The sequence below is a fragment of the Schistocerca serialis genome, chromosome 4 (assembly GCF_023864345.2).
Source record: "Schistocerca serialis cubense isolate TAMUIC-IGC-003099 chromosome 4, iqSchSeri2.2, whole genome shotgun sequence".
Lineage (NCBI taxonomy): Eukaryota > Metazoa > Arthropoda > Insecta > Orthoptera > Acrididae > Schistocerca > Schistocerca serialis.
The window spans coordinates 66,044,180-66,064,399 of record NC_064641.1 but is presented as its reverse complement, the minus strand read 5'-3'; the positions used below and the strand labels follow the sequence as shown (position 1 = coordinate 66,064,399).

Sequence of the window (20,220 nt, the reverse complement as noted above, 5' to 3'; positions counted from 1 at the left end):
TTCACATTTACATTTTCTCTTCTACATCCTTTCACTGAGATCGACTTATTTATTATGTTTCCAGCATTACAACCTGATATCTTTAGAGTTTACCCCTCACCTAACAAATAGCAGCATCTCATAACTACTCTGTAATTTGAATCTCCTGCTTTGTTGCTTCTAACCCCTACATGAATCAACTGAAAAACATGCTATTAGTCATACTACAGTACCTGGGTCCACCAAATGTTTCTCAGCCCTGGTTGACAAGTTCATTCAATCCACCACATAAAGCTTTCCATCCTACACAAACAGCACTAATCACTTCTTGGAATGCTGCAAATCCATCCACACTTCTCTCTAGCCTGGGAGCGACGCCCCCCCCCTTCAGCACTATTAATGTGACCTCACTCTAAACAAATATCCCACATGTACATGGCTTCTTAGCACCATAAAACAAACACTCCCCATAGCCACCTGAAAATCTTCCATAAACCTCATTTAAACAATGGAAAATCCAGGACAGAATAATGACAATATTAAGAAGAGGATAGATTGCTACTCACCATACCTAGACAATATTGATCTGCAGACTGCCACAACAAAAAGACAGCTATACATTTGAGCTTTAAGCCAAAAAGCTTTCTTCTGAAGTAGATGACGCGACTGTTCAAACAAATTTCGGGCTTGCAGCCGGTCGTCTTTCAATACTTCGCACGATATTTCAACTGGGCACCTGCCAGTCATCTTCAGGTGAGCCGTCTCAGACTGGCGAAAACGTCCTCCGTTCCGCAATATATAGCGTACCGTAACTATTCTGTGAATGCGTCGAAAACTTCATAGTTGAACCACACTGCCCGCCGGCAGCGCCCTCGCTGGTGGAATAGCGGAACTCAGTCGCCCTCTGCGTTGCTGTTTGCCACGGCCGTTGACGCAATCTGTCGTCTTCGATTTGAGCAAATCGTGGAGATGATGGGATTCCGTGCACTGTCCAGCGCAAACGCGACACTCGCGCAAACGCGACACTCGCGCAAACGCGACACTCGCGCAAACGCGACACTCGCGCAAACGCGACACTCGCGCAAACGCGACACTCGCGCAAACGCGACACTCGCGCAAACGCGACACTCGCGCAAACGCGACACTCGCGCAAACGCGACACTCGCGCAAACGCGACACTCGCGCAAACGCGACACTCGCGCAAACGCGACACTCGCGCAAACGCGACACTCGCGCAAACGCGACACTCGCGCAAACGCGACACTCGCGCAAACGCGACACTCGCGCACATGACTGTCTGTGGTCATTGAGGCTAGAGTGTGAGCAACTGCACCTGATGGGAGAAGCAATCTGCAGGTGACAGAGGTAAGGAGGAGGTTAGGCTGGGGAGGGAGGAGAAGGGATCGCAGGGTAGGGGTGTAGGAGACTGTAGTGTTGCTTGTGATAAAGCGCAATGACATAGTGTGCGTAGGGTAGGGATACTAGGTACAGTTGAGAGGTATGAGGATGGGTGGAGTGTTAAAGAGGAGAAGCAGAAGAGTGGAAAAAGACTAGCGAGTGCGCTGGTGGAAAAGAAGGCCGTGTAGTGCTGGAGTGGGAGCAGGGAATGTCCTGACTTCACATAACAGCCCTGTCCTTTGCCCATCAACATCCCTACAATTTCCCACAAGCAGCACTACGCCCTCCTGACACCTACCTTGCTACCCCTTACCCTCTCTGACCCAGCCTCCTCCTTAGCCCCACCAACCAAGCATTGCTTCTCCCATCCTGTGCAGTTGCTCGTAGTCTGGCCTCAGTGGCCACAGACAGTGGTGTGCGAGTTGTGGTTGCGTGAGTGTATGTGTATTTTCCATTTTAGAACAAGGCCTTTTGGCCGAAAGCTCAAATGCGTAGAAGTCTTTTTGTTGTGCCTGTCTGCGACTCAAAATCTCCTCTATATGGCAGCAGTCTACACTTTTCATAATATGTTGTTAAACCAGATTTATTGTCATGACAGTTTTATCCATGCCCAAAAATGCATTAAAAGATTCATGTTGCAGGCCATAAGATACGAAGTGACCAATACCACATTACTATTTAACCTGTTCCATCAATGTCTCACAATGCAAATATTGAACTTCTTAAAATCGTTAATTTATTTGTAATCTTCATTCATAAATTTGATACCAATGCATGCAATACAACATAATTGTTGCAGCAGACACACTGATCAGTCAGAACATTTATGTCCCTCAACCTACTATCATGTCCAGGTGATAGCAGCGTCACCTGACGAGGAATGACTGCTAGTCACACACATGATGCATGTATTAGGTCTACAACTTTGCTTCCGCCGTTTTGCAACAGACTGCAGTAGTGGCAAGTGGGGATCAGGTGGCTGGTCATAGGTGTAATACAATAAGCTTAGGCATCTGTAAACATAATGGCATAAAAATATTAGTCGATTTGTGATTGCATCATACGGTTATTCTTGATTAAGTACGTCAACTTACGTACCCGTTTCTCGCCATTTGCAGGAAGTTTTAATTTTCTGCTTTAACGTGAAGAAATCTGCAGCTGTGGCTCTTAAAATGCTGGGTAAGACCAATGGTGAGAGAACTATTATTGGAAGAACGTGCAGAGAATGTTTTCAACGGCTTAAGAATGGTGATTTTGATGTCTAAGACAGGCATGGCGGGGGAAGACAGAACATTTTCATAGCTACTGAAACAGACAAAGACAGTCACAGGACATCATTATCGAAAGCAATTGATGCGTTCGAGACCAGCACTGAAACACAAATGGGCACAATACAGCGACAGACGTGTAAAGGTAATTTTGCAGCAGGTCAGTGCTAGACTCCATGTCACAAAACCTGTCAAAATATATGTGCAAACGTTGAAATAAGAAGTCCTATCCCTCCCTCTCTCTGACTACCACCGTTTTTGATCAGTGGCATACAATCTGGCTGACCAGCATTTCCGATCATACGAACAAGTGCAAAATTGAATCAATTCATGGATCCCCACAAAAGATACCCAGTTCTTCCGCCATGGGATTCGTATGCTATCCGAAAGATGGGAGAATGTAGTGGCCAGCAATGGCAATACTATGAATCATAATTTTTTGTCTGTTTTTCATAATAAAGCCTTGAACTTCGAGAAAAAATGGCAGAAGCACAGTTGTAGACCTAGTAGTATCAAGGAGCATGCTCTCCACGGGTAGAATGGGGAAGGCATGTGATCTATCAGAGTCTGACTGGGGGCAGATTGTGACGGCCCACAGGCTTGGCACAAGCATTTAGGAAACTGCACGACTTGTCAGGTGTTCGAAGAATGCTGTGGTGTCTTCAACACAAGGTGAAACCACAGCCAGATGTTGTGGGGTCAGATGGCCGCCCCTTATAACAGATGTCCGACAACGTAGGCTGGGCACACGGGTAAAACAGGACAGGTGGTGAAATGTGGTGGAAGTAACATCAGACTTTAATGCTGGGTAGAATACAATTGCGTCTGAACACACAGTGCACCGAACACTCCTCACAATTGCCTCCACAGCCAGAGACTATGCATGTGCTTATGTTACCACTATGACAATGACAACTACAAATGAAACGGGAACATGACTATTGGCATTGGACATTCGTGCAGTGGCAGAGTGTTGCATGGTCTGGTGAATTCCAATACCTTCCTCATCATACCAGTGGGAGAGCATGAATCCATTGTCTTCCAGGGGGAACAGCTCCTTGACACCTGCACTTCAGGAGGGAGAAAAGGAGACAAGCTGGCGATGCCTCCACTATGCTATGGGGAACGTTCAAGTGGGTACCCATGGGTCCAGTGGAGCTCGTTCAAGGCACCATGACGGCCAAGGAATATCGTACACTGGTTGCAAACCACGACACCCCTTCACGACAATCATTTCCCAATGGTAGCAGCATTTTTCAACAAGATAATGCCCCGTGTCACAAGGCCGGGTGTGTGAGGAAGTGGTTCGAGGAACGCAGTGGCAAGTTCCAACTGGCATGCTGGTCTTCAACTCAACAGATATGAACCTGATCAAACACATCTGGATTGCTTCCATGCCGTGATGCGTGGCTGCTGTTGTCGATACCAAAGGTGGACATACTGGCTATCATGTAGGTAGGCATAATGTTCTGGCTGATCAGTGTATGCAAGTGTTTACTTTGTCAGTTATGTGAGCGCTACTGTTTTTTTCCATTCACACACAATTCATGACTAAGTTTTTTAAACCAGCCAAACTCACATAATGACAATACAAAGAGAATGTTAGAATTCTGATCACAATTTAATTAATTCATTAATCAAAACTGAATAGCGAGCTATTGTTAGGATGTCAATTTTATAAATTTCAGATGTTATTCTTGATTTTTTATTGTTTTGAGCAATCCATCTGATTTCATACTTCAGTATGTACACCACGGTGCAGTTTTATTATCTAATACAAGCAACATACAGTTGCAATCGACACATTTATAAAAGGGACTAAAACATTATCTTAACATTACAATGGAAATGTAGCAACTTAAGTGTGTTATTCTGCCTTTAATGTTTTAATTACAGTGACAATTGTTTCATTCTTAATGATTAATTACTTCTTACTTTCTGTAGTTTATGCAACTTTTAATTTTAAATATCTTTTGCATCGTGACTAAGAAATAAATAAAAAACCTCTGCATATTGGAGGCACTCTTACCACCTCCAGGAGCAATTTGTGTCTTTTTAATGCATGGAATTGAGTTTTAGCATATAATGCACGAGATACTGAATTTAACTTATGAAAGGAAAACAAAAATGCAGCAAATGAAACAGGCCACAGAGAATACAAATGTTAAAAAAAAGAGATCGAAATAAAATGCAAAATGGCTAAGCAGGAATGGCTAGAGGGCTTATTTAAGGATTTAGAAGCCTGTTTCACTAGGGAAAAGATAGATACGACCTACAGGAAAATTAAAGAGGCCTTTGGGGAAAAAAGAAACAGCTGCTTGAATATCAAGAGCTCAGAAGAAAACCAGTCCTAAGCAAAGAAGGAAAAGTACAAAGGTGGAATGAGAATATAGAGCATCTGTACAAGGGATAGGAACTTGAAAGAAATATTACAAAATGGGGAGTGAGCATAGATGAAGAAGAGATGGGAAATACAATACTGTGAGAAGAATCCGACAGAACTCTGAAAGATGTGAGTCAAATCAAGGCCCCAGGAGTAGGTGGTATTCCATGGGAACTACTGGTAGCCTTGGAAGAGCCAGCTGTGAGAGAACTCTTCAATCTGATGTCTTGTTTTGTTTTATGGTGCAAAAACAACTAGGGTCATATGTGCCCATGTCAGGACTGTAGAACATAAAGACAAAGAGAGGAGTTACAAAGGACTACACATTAATTACAAATGACAGAAGAGGAGACAGATAAATACAGGTATGTGAAGAAAAGTCTATTAAATACTCCATAGAGAAATGGAGGTCCTCAACTAAAAATTAAATGGCCTTTGCAATATTACTACGACAGATAAAAAGTAAAACGCGGTCAACAGCCTGCGTGTCTTTAGCTAAACACATGGTAAATACAAACGAGAACATAAGGGACTTTAAAAAAAAAAGAGAGAGAGAGAGAGAGAGAGTATTCCGTCATGAAATGGTGGACTGTCAATGATTAAGCACAGTGTGTACAAAGAAGTGGGTGAGGACCACTTCACAAATTGTCTAAAAATACCTAGCTAGAATGATCTCCTTATGATGAGAGGGCTGAGAGGTCATGCAGGCTGCTGGGAGAGGCTTAATAACCCAGAGCTTGTTCCCGTGAAGGGAAGACTAGTGGTTATGCCAAAGTGACACCACCTGCTGACAGACAGCAACACAGAGATCATCGGAGGGAATGTAAGAATTAGTGGGCTCAGGCACGAGGACTGCAGAATTGGCCGCAGTGTCAGCAGCTTTGTTTCCTGTCAGACCTGTGACGAAGCAAGCTGGGATAATTTTAATTCCCCTCTTGTTTTGTCATATGCCTCCTTAAAATTCATATTTTCATTTTGAACTATTTTACATTAACATACGTGAGTATAATCTGTATTTTCATAAAAGAGAAAGACTGGCCCTTAGATTTAAAGAAAATAACACCAGATCTAATTTAGAGCTTAGTTTTATGTATGTAATTTATTTTCTAATTTATTTTGACTATTACTAGTTAGTATCTTTCATTATAGGGGAAAATCAGTAATTGTTTCATAATTTAAATTCTATTGTTGACATATAAACAAGTATAAATTCTGTAATAATTGTAAACATTTGGAAGACAAAGTACTAGTAATCTTAAAGTATCTATTTAGCAATATTCAAAAACATGTTAGCAAAACCAGACCTTCATTAATCCATAATAATTAACATTTTTGTCAAAATTATTGTTTATGTAACTATATTTGTTAATTTCATGATTTAAACAAATAATTTGGCATAACCCTCGTAGTAGAAGAAACTGCTAAAAAGAAGCAATTTAACGATGTATTCAGTTAATTTAATGAGTCAAGTTTTAAATGTAATTTCTATAAATCAAACTTCAAACAGTGTGTAGTTTCAGTACCGATTAATGTGATGATATATAAAGTCTCAGTTTTTGGTCACGAGACAGTCAATCCACGGCCGAGTTTCAGACGAGTAACCTGTGCTGGTTAGAACAACAACGCTGCTTCAATTTAACTGTGGAATAAGTGTTAAACAATTAGGCTCTGTGTACAACCCAATGACAGTGACTGCTCCATATGTGCCTGATTATTCTTCAAGAACTGTGGACTTTATGGTTATGTTTTTACTGCTCATAGATATTCAACAATAAACTATTGTAGCAGTATGTGGAGTTTCACCTGCAAACTATTAATGAACTGGCTAAAATGTGTATTACTGGGGAGGGGGGGGGGTTTGTCAACAGTGAAATTAAAGTACTATGAAACACAACTGTGCACCTGTCGGCTACACAATTTGCAGTAGTCAGTGTCTGAATCCACAACCCATTTCTTCAGCCAGTGTAGCAACGCAGTATGTCAACACCGAGGACAACAATCAACAAATGAAGAAATATTAAAAGCAGGTGGAACTGCCACAGACCGATGTGACCAGGAACCCACAAACACCACAGTGTGGCTCCATCAAGAGTGAGTAACTGACAGCTTTCCTGGACCTGTCGCACTAAGGGACAGATGGTGCACAGCACACAGAGGTTTTGAAGGGTACTGAGGAAGTCAGAGCAGATGACGCAATTGAAAATCCTGTGTCGCCAGATGTATTGCGTGGCCTGATACAGGGCGAAAAGTTCTGCTGTAAATACTGAGCAGTGTTCCGGAAGCCAATGCTGAAAAACGTAGGTGTCAATGACGAAGGCACACTTGACACCATAGTCAGTCCAAGAGCCATCAGTGTACACAGAAGTATTGTCACAAAGTTCTGTGGAAAGGTCGTTAAACTGAAGGCGATGGAGCAAGGTTGCAGTAGTGTCCTTAGAAAGTGAGTGAAGGCCAAGGTGAACACGGGCCGCACGAAGCCACCGGGAAAGTGGCAGGTAGCGTGAAGTTACACTGACAGAGTAAGAGCCGAAAGCGAACTCCAGGAGGCAACAGACAAGAGGGACACTCCGCATACTGGCAACCACAGGAGTAATTGAAGGAGGAGGCATAGGACAGGTGGCTACACATATCAGACAAATGACATCATATCTGCTGAGGAGAAAGTCGTGGCAGTAGGACGGCGGTAGTTTGTCAGCTTCTGTCTATAGACTCTCAATCGGGATAGTTAAAAGACACCAGTGGCCAAACGGATGCCACTTGGGTGGATAGTATTAAGATGCCGTAATAGAGACTGACGTGCAGGTGTTTAAATGAAACAACCATAGTCTAGTTTCGAACGGACAAGGGACCAGTACAAACAGAGGAGGGTAGTACAATCTGCTCTCCAGGAAGTACCACTGTAGGCACATAGGACATTGAGGGACCATGTACAGCAGGCTGCCAGGTAAGACAGGTGGGAGAACCAAGAAACATTCCGCCACACACTATCAGGTGGCTTGCGGAGAATGGCTTTAGATGTAGATGAAAGAGCACGAGGCCCAGGAATTACATAGTTTCAACAAACAGTTCAGCAACAGGCCCAAGATGCAAAGACAGTGAAGAAACCAACTGTGCCACCACAAATTCACAAATGGTTTTGTCAGTGGGAAAACGAAAGCCATTGTCTATGCTCCATGAGTGAAGGTGATCCGACACATCGTTGAAGATGCTGCTCCACGAGAGGTCCATGAAGAACTTCAATAGATGGTAAAATCGTCAACAAAAAGGTAGCTGGAGATGCCTGGCAGGAGACAGGTCATGATAAGCCTAATGGCAATAGCAAAGAGGACGATGCTCAGGACAGAACCATAAGACACACTGTTTTCCTGGATAAAGGTGTGCGACAATGCAGAACCAACACATACCTTGAAAACTCAGCCTTTTAATAATTCCTGAAGGAAATGGAGCAGGCAGCCACAGAAGCCCCACATGTAGAGAGATCTGACGATACCAGTCCTAGGCTATCTCCAAATCGAAAAACATGGTCACAGTCTGGGATTTCTGCAGAAAACCATTCATGACGTAGGTGGATGAAGTGACGATTTGGTCAACTGCAGAACGGCACACTCGAAACCCACAATATGCAGTGATTAGTAAATTGTGTGACTCGAGCCACCATACCAGCTGGATATGAATCATATGGTCCATCACCGTGCAAACACAGCTGGTTATAGAAACAGGGTGGTAGCTACATGGAAGATGTTCGTCCTTACCGGGCTTAGATATAGGTATGACAGTGGTTTCACGCCGGCGTCTGGGAAATGAGCCATGTCCTCTGCCCAGATGCAGTTGTATGTACGATGCAGTAAAAAAAAAAAAAAAAAAAAGATGGCCCAAGGTGTTGGAGATAGCAAAAGGGTCCATTATCACATTGTCTGCTACAGTCAGGCCAGAAATTGGGGACTGGATCTTGGTCCTAGAGAGCTGTCAGATGTTGGCAAACACGGTGCAAGAGGGCATTGAACTGATAACAGAACTAATGAATGAGATCCACCCAGCTTTTTTGCTATCCTGAAGAATGCAACGAACTTGTGCACGCAACAGTTTATAATGAATGCAGTTCGCCATTGTAGGATGACAGTTAAAAAGGCGGAGAGCGTGTCTCCGCACGTGAACTGTCTCGCGGCATGCCTCAGTCCACCAAGGGACCGGGACACAGCGTGGTAAAGAAGTGTGAGGAATGGAACATTCTGCGGCAGTAAGGATAATGTTTGTAAGATATTCTACCAGGTCGTCACAACAGTGGAAACTGTTGTTTGTCAAAGGTTACCAGGGAGAAGTAAAGCCTCCAGTTGGCCTTAGAAAGCTGCCATATGGGTGTGTGCAAATAGCTGGGGTAGGAGTCAGCAATCACATGGCACATGGGAAATGGTCACTCGAGTATGTCTAAGAGAGAATGGACCACTAGCGACGATGGGCAAGCTGGGCAGTGCAGAAGGATAGATCCAATGGGAACAGGTGCGCAAGGAGCCTGAAAGGAAACTGGAAAAGATTGAGGTCAGCCAATAGAGCACCTCTCTGACAGGTTCTGGGAGAACCTTCAAGGGGATGGTGGGCATTAAAGTCACCCAGCAGCAGAAATGGGTGAGATAGCTACACAATAAGCTGGAGGAAAATCTGCCCTGGTGCCATCGAACGACGGAGGGATGTAAACGGTAAAGAGTGAAAAGTACAAGTGAGGAAGGAAAAGGGGAACTGCAACAGCTTGAAGGCAGGTAGTCAGGGAGATGGTTTGACTATGAATGTATGAGCAGCATGACTCCTCCACGAGATGGAATGCTGTCCTCAGGGGAGAAGGTCAAAACGGACTGGGAAGAAATGCAAGAGCTCAAATCAGTCACGTGGATGTAATTTTGTTTCCTGGAGGCAGAGAACATGCAGACACTGCAATTCTATGAGCAGCTGTAAGTCCTTTTGGTTTGATCAAAGGCCACGAATGTTCCATTGTAGGATAGCCATAACATGAGAAAGGGAGGAGGGAAAAAGTGAAGGGGTGTCACCTCAGCAGCACAGAGTGGTAGCCTTCAAAGACTCACTGCTACAGGGTGCAGAGGCTGGAGGATCCTGCTCCACGAGATCTACAGAAAAACGATAGGTGGTGCACACTTGCGACATGGAGTTTGGCCGAGTGTGGGTATCGCGTGGCGACACCAAGAGGATCTCCAAGTCGGCAAAGGAGAACACTGTTTGCCTTTGTTTGACTTCTTGGAACCTTTCCGGTTGGCAGAGAAAACTCAGATATTCGTTGGCTGGAGGGACGTAGTAAGTCTTCGCAGGAGTATTCCTTCTGCCCTTTCCAGCCTGCTGGCTGTGTAGCAGGTGAAATCGCCCTGGGAGACGAATGTTTGGTGGCTTGTTGCACAGCTGGACAATGAGACGGCAACGGTACCATGACACTGGGCGATTTCACAACCTCAGTGCTGAATTTGAGGTCGCATGTCTGTGTGGCCACGTCCTTCATGTTTCTGACCAGCCAATAACCTGCCAGCGACCTAGTAAGGTACTTTTTCCTTTACCCGATCTCCTGGACAGAGAGATACGGAACAATCTCGAGAGGTGGCGGCAAGGTCGCCATTGCAGTTGATACAGCGGGGAGGAGGCGGCGGACAATCACCCTCATGCACATTCCTACCACATGTTATTCAACTTCATATCCTGCTTTGATCTTGGACGGAAGCACCACTCTACCATAGGTGAGAAAGAGTGTGCATGGGCACTAAGGCTGCATCTACCCTTCCCTCGCCCAATGGATGGTAACAACACCCTGATGTGAGAGGTATGTTTGGATTTCTGCCTCAGTCAGACCATCGAGCAACCTAGTGTAAATAACACCACGGGTAGAATTCACAGTTCTATGGGCCTCAACACAAACAGGATAGCCATGGAAAAAAGAAGCAGCAAGCAACAATTGTGCTTGAGAATCAGAAATAGTCTCCAAATGCAAGGTGCCATTGTGTAAATGAGAGCCAGATTTAACAAGGCTGGCTATTGCATCAACACCTTTCTGAATTAGAAACAGATTTGTCACTGAAAAGGATTAACCGTTTTCAGTATGTGAAACCACGAAGAACCGTGGTGCAGCTGGGATGGTCTTTGAATCTAGAGGGTCATTCCATTTACCTTTGGTAGATGTGGACTGAATGATGATGATTGGCTCATTGTGAGAAAATTCCCCACGACTGCCAGCATCTCCAATGGCACACTCCTTACACAACTGAAGGCCCCCCCTTTCCTCCTCCCCATTCTGAATGGGCGCACTTGCTTTCAGTGATTGTTCACATGTCAGGTCACACCTCCTGAACATCTGACAGAGGGACCAATTGGCAATTTGGGACGGTAACAGCTGAGGCAATCACCCCTCCCTGTACCAGGGGGTACGTACTAAACAGACCTGTCATGGCGGGTCTGGGAATTACGCACTACCCAGTCATCTGTTACACATCAGACGTGTGGGCTGGCCTTCAGGAGCACACAGGGAGGAAGAAGAAAAAGAGAAGCCTCAAACTCCAAAGCAGCAGAAGGACAGGACAAGGTGACTGAAGAAAGGAAAGAAAGGAAAAAAGAAACAATAAACAGTGGTGAGCCTATTCTTATGTCAGGTATGGGAAATGCTGAACATTCCAAAGAACACCTCAGACATGTTCCCCAAGAGAGGGGAAGAAAGAACAGCAAGAGGATAGACATGCAGCACTTAAGGGAAAATATGCTGGAGAGGCTGGGGCACCGTGGTAGCCATGAACCTACCAGAGAGTGGCAAGGCTCTTGGGGGGGTCCATCTGATGTGTGATGTATGAGACAGGCGAAATACCATCAGATTTCAAGAAGAATATAGTAATTCCAATTTCAAAGAAAGCAGCTGCTGACAGGTGAGAAAAGTAATGGAATATGAGTTTAATAAGTCACGATTGGAAAATACTAACACAAATTCTTTACAGATGAATGAAAAAAGTGGTAGAAGCTGACCCCGGGGATGATCAGTTTGGATTCTAGAGGAATGCAGGAATCAGTAAGGCAATAATGACCCTACGACTTATTTTAAAAGATAGGTTAAGTAAAGGTAAACCCTTTTTTATAACATTTGTAGACTTAGAGAAAGCTTTTGATAATGTTAACTCAAATACTCTCCTTGAAATTCTGAAGATAGCAGGGGTAAATTACAGGGAGTGGAAGGCTATTTTCAACTTGTATAAAACCAGATGGCAGTTGTATGCTTTGAGAGGCATGAAAGGGAAGCAGTGGTTGAGAAGGGAGTGAGGCACAGTTGTAGCCTATCCCTGGTGTTATTGAATTTGTACACTGAACAAGCAATAAAGTACACCAAAGAAAAATTTGGAGTGGGAATTGAAGTTCATGAAATATACTACTGTTGTCAGCAGTGGTATACAATTTCAATCCCTTTACTGAAATTTCTTATTTGCAGGTGTTTTTTTTTTTTTTTTAATTTTTTTACTTCCTCCTGAAACCAACAACAGAAGTCCAAACAGTTATTCTCTTTGTCTAACACTTGTCCCCCTTGTATTTAATTTTTAACTTTGTGGCTGTGAGACTTCCACAGCTTCTTCAAAAACAGTTAATGTAACATGGCAAACTCATCTAACATCACAATATAGACCACTAAAACTTAATTCTCCTGTCCATTCCCCATTAACAATAGTAATAATTATAAATTTTATGCGACTCAACAGATGCCCTGATGTGAAATAACACAGTGGAATCTCTCCACCTGTTATGTTTTCTGCTTCCATCAACAATCTTATTTTTTCTACATTTTATTCTACTTTCCAATGCAGCTACCTACATGGTACGTGACACTTACGTGAAAGTTTCCAATGGTTAACTGAGCTTTCCCACACTTAAATTTGTTATCCACATTATTATTTTAAATAAAATTTATTTATAACTAATTACAGTTAATACTACTGTCCATCATGTATGATATTTGGTGAGCTAATTAGCATATTTGTGTAAAGTGCCTTAATCCATTAAAATAATGTTATTTCAGTGTCTCAGTAATATATTTCAATTTTCACACTAACTTACTGTTCCACATCATTGTATTTCCTATGGGAGATTTTGTCTCTGTGCTTGTTACAGTACAAACTTTGACACTGTCCTTTTGTCACCCTAATTTTTACGAATCCAATGAGACACCTCACTAATTAAGAATTTGCACAAACTTTCATTAATAATTACAAACCCAAAAATGGCTGCCATACCCTTACGTAAGGTATTCCCAATGCATATGCGTCATATTGTTCTATAAACTTTTCAAGACAATGAAAGTGGAACACATCATCTTAGCATCAAGTCCATTCAAGATAGAGAAATCTAAACTAGCTATTTTTCAAAACAAGTAAATTCTGATTCAGCAAATATCTTTACATCATCTTTTTAAGACCAACCCCTCCCCAAAATCGACAGTCTGCCCCTTGACATCACATGAGCAACATGTATGCAGTTAAAGTCTCAAGAGCCTAATTGTCACGGTAACAGCTCTGTGAGAATCTGGACTACGAAATAGCAATTGCAACATGTATGTTTAACTAGCCCACATAAAGTCTGATACCTAGAATCAAACATGCAAGATCCATGTAGCGGAAAGTCTGTGACTGGCAAGTAACCGCAGGACGCGTACGCAGTTCAATCTTGGGTGCACTATGTAACATGTAATGTCACCGGATAATTCCCGAGATGTAAAGTTCGTATTTGGAAAGCACACATAAAACAACTAAGTTTAACTGTTCCATGAAACTTATGCATTGTACATTTCAATCATGTTGTTGACATTCTATACGAAAAAACGTGCACTGTGCATGTTATGATACATTACCACCACATCCAGTCTTCAATTCAATGTGTTTGCTGAGTGTGTCACTTCACTCAGAGGGTGTTACCAAGATTATGTTTGGTGACAGAAGTATGAAGGTCCCTGTCTCTGTGCAGCATTCAAAGCTGACCCAGTCATTTCATAACTTACAGTGCTAATAAGTGGGAGGAGCTACTTAACTGTAAGAAATATGGTATGTATGTCTTTTGCACATTCCTAGAAAACAGTTTCTTGGCTATTTCAGTGAGAGAACGAGCTGTGAGAAAATGAGCACTGAAGGATTGAGACAGAGGACAACGTCGGTAGGGGACCATAGCACCACCTCTCTTCAAGAGTTGATGTAGTATGTCCTCCATTAACACATCTCAATACTACTCTTTTAAACAGACAAAGTGAAATTGAAAAGTACAGAAATAATGATCCTAGCTACCAATTTAATCTAGGCAAAGGTGTCAGCAACAAGGTTCAATCCAATTCCCAAATGCAACAAAGCAAAATAGACCATTAATTCCCAAGAAATATAAAGGTAAATTCTAGTTGTTGGGTATTTCAATGCCACAATTTTGAACAGACATGAGAAATAATGATGATGAATGCAGTTGCTAATAAAGAGCTTGACACACTGATATATCTATCAATATGCGAGGGTTGTTCCTAAAGTAATGCCTCCTATTTTTTTTGTAGTGATTCTGGATGTCCACGCCAGATGTCGTCAGCGTAGTGCTAACGCTTGAAGCTCTCTCTTTCATTTCCACGTGGTTCTGTTGTTCTGCAATAGCTGGCACCAGCAGCAGAAAAATGGCTCTGAGCACTATGGGACTCAACTTCTGAGGTCATTAGCCCCTAGAACTTAGAACTAGTTAAACCTAACTAACCTAAGGACATCACACACATCCATGCCCGAGGCAGGATTCGAACCTGCGACCGTAGCGGTCTCGCTGTTCCAGACTGCAGCGCCTAGAACCGCACGGCCACTTCGGCCGGCACCAGCAGAAGAGTTAAAGACTGGAGTCCGGTACGGACGCACATATAAAACTGCAATGTGTGATTGAATGCCTCAGTGCTCAAGAAATTGCACCGACTGAAATCCATCGATGCTTGCTAAAGGTGTATGGAGGCTATAAAATAGATGTGAGCAAAGTGAGGCGATGGGTGTGGCATTTTCAAGATGGTGAAAAGTGTGTGCCTGACAAGCCACACCCAGTCAACCCTCCACAGCTGTCACCCCTTGCAATGAAGCGTGCCATGATCAACTCATCCATTCTGTTCGGTGGATAAGAACCAGAGAGTTGTGTGCAAAACTGACTGTCAGCTGTAATGTCTCGGAAACAACATTGGCACAGCTTCGTTATCACAAACTCTATGCGAGATAGGTCCTGCGTATGCCCACAGAAGAACAAAAAAACTCATGAAATGGAAATTTGCTGGGACCTGCTGGACCAATATGAAGCTGAATGTGACAGTTTTCTGAACAGCATCGTCACCGGAGATGAGGCGTGGTGTGACCACTATGAGCTGGAATCCAAAAAGACAGTCCATGGAATGGTGACGTGAATTCTCCTCCGAAGAAGAGATCCAAGATACAGCCGTCTGCTGGCAAAATGGTGAACTGTGTCTTCTGGGATAGCCACAGTGTGGTTATTTTGGATGCCCTGGAGCCTTAAGAAACTGTCAATTCAGCAAAGATGACACTGACTAAGCTGAAAACTTGAATTTCCAGAGTGAGGCCGGAGAAAGAGACCAACTTTCACCAGCAACATGATAATGCCAGATCCCACACCAGTTTTGCAACCACCCAACTCATTGCAAAATAGAAGTCTTACCACATCCACCGTGTGGTCCCGATTTAGCGTCTCCAGACTTCCATCTCTTTGGGTCTCTGAAAGGTGGACTACGTGGCGAATGTTTTCGAGACTCGGATGCTGTTGGCAAGACTATAGGGGAGCGGTTTTAGCCTCAGCTGATTCAGATTTTTACAAGTGCGCCATGCAGGCTCTGGTTCGGCATTGGCAAAAGTGCATAACAGAAGTGGTGACAATGTGGAAAAATGACACACTGTATTTGAAATATTGCTCTATTTAGCTGTGCTGTTGTGATTTATGTACCTCCTGTAGTTTCCATGAATAAATACAGAAGGTTTTTCTTCCGTATGGACCCTCGCATTATTTATATGGATTTATACTGGTCTTTGTGCTGTGTCACATGCAATATCTAAAGTAGTTGTTCACATGACAGTGTGTTGAACCAACAGGAACAATTATGATTATCGTTAAGTTCTTGTTCAAATTAAAATTATGTAATTACTCCATATATTAAAAATTTTCATGTTTAACGTTATTTTATTATGGAGTATCCTGTCAATTCTTGGAGGAACATAGATACATTGATAATTTGAACACAACATGTTAATGTTCCACAATAATATTAGTTCATTTTAAACTAACAGCCAGTTATTATTCCTCTCACCATTACATAATAAGTTTGTTATAACTGTTGCACACCAACATTTCGTAGACATCTTTCCCCTCCCTTTATTTGGTCTGTTCATCACATTCACCAGTTTGTCCATATGGCAGAGCAGCCTGTGCCATTACTCACTTGTAGAACTTTCTGTTTTATACACTCACAGTTTTAATATTTGAATATACTGTAATGTAAGATTAATTTGCTTCACTGGTTCACGGGTGCCGCATTGGATAATGTTGTGGAAGCTGCACAATATTTCAACAAGACAGCTGCTCATCATCTTCACATGCTTACTGACGTGTTGCCGCAATCACTCGCCAATATATATGCTAATTCGATAGAAAAGTGCATGCCCAAGGGGTGGGGCTACAATGTCATCATAGACAAATCACAGAGCATGGTGACATCCAGTGCCCCATCAGAGAAACAGGCCACAGTCATCGCATTCGCGACATGGGAAGAGTGCGGCTGCAAATAGTGGCCCAGAGAGCGCACGCAAGTATACTTTCGGCACCCAATTTAAGTATGGGACTTTGATTCTGTGTCTGTGTTGACTCATATTTGCTTGTCTGCGGCCGACAGTGTCTTAGTACTGCCAATGCTAGTTCCCCTGCCATGCTGAGTTGAAATTGCAAGGGTCTATTGATCAGGTCATTAGTTACACAAATTTCAACTGCTTCTCTAATGATGGAGTTCCAGTACGTGGAAGCAGATGAAAGGATCTTTGTCTTTCTGTAGTTCATGCTATGTCCTGTGTCAAGGCAGTGTTCAGTCACAGCAGACTTTTCTAGCTGACCCAGTCTGGTCTTTTCAGACCTAGGTTGACATTAAAATAACCCAACATAGATTGCACTTGCACTGGAGGGCAGAAGACATTTTCATTTGATGTTTTTTGAACAGCCTGCTAATCTTAAATGTCACGCCACCAACATATGGTAGAAAAACTGTCCTAGAGGAGTTCTCCACTTCTATTGGCTGTTCTTGAGCTTTAGTGCATGGAGATTTAAAAGAATTATGGATCTATAATCAGAGTACCCGTTTTGTACAAACATAGAGCAAAGATGACCAAACGCTGCTGGTAAGCCCTCTGCATCTGAGATAATTCTAGTCCTATGGACGAGAGTCCATAACACGCCACTGAATTGAGATTGGTGATGGCAGCTCGCAGCTCGGAAATATAGATAAGTGAGAATCGATTTGCAAAATGCACTGTGATCGAAGGAACCATCTTCTTTCCTGTGAACCAAGACATCAAGGAACGGGAAGTCTCCATTTCCATGGTGAAGCAAACGCTGGGTAGGAGGGAGTTAAGGTGTTCCAGAAATGCACCAAGCGTTGTTGCTCCATGTGACCAAACTACAAAAGTGTTGTCCACATATCTCCAGAAACACTTAGGTATCAACACTGCTTTTTCCCCGAAGTCTTCCATGAAAAGGTTAGCTACTATGGGAGACAAAGAGCTCCCATGGCAACATCATCAGTCTGCTCAAAATACTGTTCATTAAATAAAAATGAAGTATAGGTAAGTACAGGTTTGAATAAATATAAAATGTCCTCCTCCAACTTAGTTCCTGTACATTGTAATGAATCCACCAAAGGTACTCGTGTGAACAAAAAGACCACATCAAAACTCACTAATACATCAGGTGATTCGAGGTACAAAGTGTTCAGTTGTTGTATAACATCATCTACGTTTTATATATAAAAACAAAGATGAGGTGACTTACCGAACAAAAGCGCTGGCAGGTCGATAGACACACAAACAAACAAACACAAACACACACACAAAATTCAAGCTTTCGCAACAAACTGTTGCCTCATCAGGAAAGAGGGAAGGAGAGGGGAAGACGAAAGGAAGTGGGTTTTAAGGGAGAGGGTAAGGAGTCATTCCAATCCCGGGAGCGGAAAGACTTACCTTAGGGGGAAAAAAGGACAGGTATACACTCGCACACACGCACATATCCATCCACACATACAGACACAAGCAGACATATTTAAATATGTCTGCTTGTGTCTGTATGTGTGGATGGATATGTGCGTGTGTGCGAGTGTATACCTGTCCTTTTTTCCCCCTAAGGTAAGTCTTTCCGCTCCCGGGATTGGAATGACTCCTTACCCTCTCCCTTAAAACCCACTTCCTTTCGTCTTCCCCTCTCCTTCCCTCTTTCCTGATGAGGCAACAGTTTGTTGCGAAAGCTTGAATTTTGTGTGTGTGTTTGTGTTTGTTTGTGTGTCTATCGACCTGCCAGCGCTTTTGTTCGGTAAGTCACCTCATCTTTGTTTTTATATATAATTTTTCCCACGTGGAATGTTTCCTTCCATTATATTGATATCATCTACGTTTTGAATGTTATGTTCACCTTTTCCAACTTGTGGGCTTAGAAGTGAAGCGAGATGTTTTATTATGTATTATGTTGGGGCTCCTAAATCGCTCACGAAGGGATGAAGTGGATCCTCTTCCTAACGGATCTTAGGCAGCCCATAAAGCAGTGGTGGAACTGACACTTGTACTCTTAAGCTCTTTTTAAGATGTTCAGGAAACTGGCCGGATTTTAGGAGAACGGATGCCTCCCATTGTACTGCGTCAGTTGGATCCTTATGGAGATGGTGATATGCTGAGTACTGCAGTAAACCCATATTCTTGCCAAAATAAGATGTTGCGGGCGAAAGAATAGTAGCATTTCCTTTGTCAGCAGGTACAAATCACTATTTCTGTGTCTTCTCTTAAGAACTGGAGAGCTTTCCTTTCTTCAGTGCTGACATTCTGTTTCGGTGCGAACATTCTGGTTATGAGCCTGCAAGCTCTCGCCTTCAGTCTCACTCTGAAGTTTCAAGACACCTTGCTCAGTGGCACTGATAAAATCCTTGATAGGCAAGGTCTTTGGAGTGGGTGTAAAATTTAGTCCCTTTTCCAACACCGATATCCCAGTGTCACTCGGTAGTTTATCTGTGAAATTAAACACAGTATGTCTGCATGATTAACGGTCTTGTGATGAATAGTGTGTAAGGCGATGGAACTTGGAAGTTTGATACGCCATGGCCTGCTATGTGGTCGCTTTCAGACTGGACGTGACAGCAGGCCATGGCACAACGAACTTCCACGCTCCATCACCTTACATGCCAATCATCGCCAGAATGTAAACCACGTATATGTACTGTGTTTAATTTCACAGATAAACAACTGAGTCATGCTGTGATATCAGTGTTGGAAAAAGGACTAAATTTTCAAGTGAGACTGCTGAAGAAATAAGACAAGAGGCTTGCAGGCCCATAACCAGGATGTCCACACCAAAGCAGAAAGGAAAGCTCTCCATTCCTTAAGAGAAGACACAGAAATAGTGAATTTTACCTGCTAACAAGGGAAACGATACTGCTGTTTTGCCTGCAACATCTTATTTCGGCAAAATGATGTATTTACTACATGACTCAGCGTACTGCTATCTCCATAAGAATCCAACTGACACAGTATGACAGAAGACAACCGTACTGCTCAAATCCAGCCAGTTACCTGAACATCTTAAAAAGAGCTCGAGAGTACAAGCATCAGTTTCACCACTGCTTTATGTGCTGCCTACGATCCATAAGGAAGGGGATCCTCTTCGCCCCATCGTGAGCAATATGGGAGCCCCAACATGCTAGTTAGCAGAACATCTCACTTCTCTTCTATGCCCACTGGTGGGAAAATGTGAATACCATATTTGAAACTCAGAAGATGTTATACAATGACTGAAGACTTTGCGTTTCGATTCAATGTGATCTCTTTGTTCACATGAGTACCTTTGGCAAATTAATCATAAATTACAGAAACTAAGTTGGAGAAGGACATCTTACATCTGTTCAACAACGTGCCTACCTCAACT

General features: G+C 42.9%; 1 protein-coding gene across 1 annotated transcript in view; it reads right to left on the bottom strand.

Annotated features, from left to right (window-relative positions):
- LOC126474234 (uncharacterized) overlaps positions 1 to 20,220 on the bottom strand; it is a 70,737-nt gene that overhangs the window by 20,178 nt on the left and 30,339 nt on the right. The window lies entirely within an intron of this gene.